Raw genomic sequence first — 2,315 nt, 5'->3', positions numbered from 1 at the left:
ACACGTTATCATTATTCTAAGTTGTAGATCTCAGATGCAAGGTTTTCTGCTTTAGGAAGGTAAAACACCATCATTCTTGTACTCACTTGCTAACAACTTGCTAACTTGCTAACAACTAGCTCTGTAAACTCGATTATGTTATGAGAGTTCTTTGGAAATTTTTTTCTTGTTATTAGTTGTTAGCATGATTTTGTATACAACAGTGGACCAGATAGTTGATATTTAGGTAATAAATTTACCAGCATGGGTTACTACTTTGTGCCCAGCCTAAATGGTTTTTGTCTCTCAATGGCCAATGTCTAGCCACCCTAGTTGTTAAATATTTCCACTATTGCCCTAGGTAGGGGGAAATAGCATTGGAAGAAATGGGACTTGAAATCTCCAGAATCCTAAAATTTTGTGACTCAAGGACCAAGGATCTATTCTTCCTTATTGATTCCTGATGGAATTTATGAAGATGTCACTAGCCAGATGGACATAAATAACAATTTGAGTCAAATTCTTGCCTTAGGAGCCCAGTCATGTAGCTTAAAAGTAAAAGCACATATCCTTAGTGACAATCTGCCATGCAAATTACTTCTCATCCAAGTCTGAGGTATCTCAAGAAGGTGGTCCCACTTGGCATGATTGCAGAGTTAATGTGAACTCGGAAAATTTAAGCTTTTACGTTTAAAGATCAACGTCAGGCTACATATTATACTCCGCTTGCTTGGAACTCAAAATGAAGTGATGGTTTTGGCTCTGACATAAAAAAAAAAAAAATTCCCCCGAATTCAACAATGCCTTGAGATGCCAGAGTCATCTTGTTTCAGTTATCCAATCAATAAATATAACTAGATGTTCTGGGACCAAAGAATCAAAAACATTTGTTGCTATTCCCAAAATAAAAAGCAGTACTCACAGGTGTGCTATGTCAGTTAGAGCCCCTTCAACTAAATTGAAGCCCCATGTTCCCATTGGCCATTCATCATTGACTGTTCGCAGAGGTATCTCATGAAGATTCTGTAGCTGTTGTGAAGTAATGCTTGCTTTCTGCCAAGATCTCATGAGGACTGAATTACTGTGAGTCATGATTTCCCCAGAACTAGTAGAACTCTTTCTTGTACAACCAGGCTCATATATCTCAGTAACAGCTCCGCTGCCAGGGAAGTACAGGTACATTTTGATACTGAAACATTCCTTGATGTTTGATTTGGCACAAACTGACTCAGACTCTTCCATGGCCTCACTGTATGATTGTTAAATAATTTCCCATTGGAGAAAAACAAAATGGCCATTGGTGCCTTAAACACACACACACACACACACACACACACACACACACAACCAATTGCTATTACTCTTGAAAGCTTAGCTGGCAAGATTTATGACTTGCATCAGGACATTCCATTTGTTTTAAGACAAGAGGAAACAATGGTTTGTTTGGGCCTACTTCTACGGGCTTTCTCTAATTTGAGTCCAAATATTTGCTGGGGCAAGGCCTTGTTTCTTTTCATTGCTGAGCTCTGGCTCTGCAGGATGTAACCGTGAAGGGACTGCGGTATGTCTTCCCACTCACTTGTGTAATTTGGTTGTTTTAATTACTTATCTAAATCCTGGCTCTTCCTGCAGACATTGGTTTGAGTAACTTCCTTCATGACGGCTTCCTCTGTTAGACCAGGCTTCACTAGCCTTTTCTGCCTTTGCAGCAGTTACAAGTTGTACACACAGGCCACAGAGTCGTTTTTCATAATATGCTTTCTTGTTTCCATTGTTTTCTTCATATCCTTTCTTTCCTTCCAAGTTGAAAATTGTGTGTAGGGCATGTGCTCTGGGGCCAGAATTTCTGCAGTCAAAACTTAGGTTTCATCTACCAGGTACTTTTACCTTGGTGAAGTTCCTGATTTTTCTGTGCTTCATCTACAAAACAGTGATAATAACAGAATCTACCACACAGGGGTAATAGAATTATTAAATGAGATCATGTCATAAGCTCTTCCATAACACAGTGCCTGGCATGGTAAGTGTTCATGTAGTGTTGTTGCCAACATTGCCAGCTTCTGGAAGTTGGGAGGCACACCTGTCAGCTTCCGAGGCTGTGGGAGAAGGAGAGATGAAATTCAAAATCAAGTCCACCTTAAGTCAAAGTCCAAACTATGTATATAGGTAGATATATGTTCAAAAGACCAAAAAAAAAACCACATTATAATCAAGCTTTGTATTTTACCTAATTAAATATGGCTGGTTTATAATTAGTGTTAGGTTCCCAAAATTTTACATTATTTTGTATTATCCTCTCAAAACCTACCCCTATTTATCAACCTGATAGTCCTGGG

This window comes from Nyctereutes procyonoides, unplaced genomic scaffold (assembly GCF_905146905.1).
Source record: "Nyctereutes procyonoides isolate TBG_1078 unplaced genomic scaffold, NYPRO_anot_genome, whole genome shotgun sequence".
NCBI classification, from domain to species: Eukaryota; Metazoa; Chordata; class Mammalia; order Carnivora; family Canidae; genus Nyctereutes; species Nyctereutes procyonoides.
Note: the sequence above shows the minus strand (reverse complement) of the source record.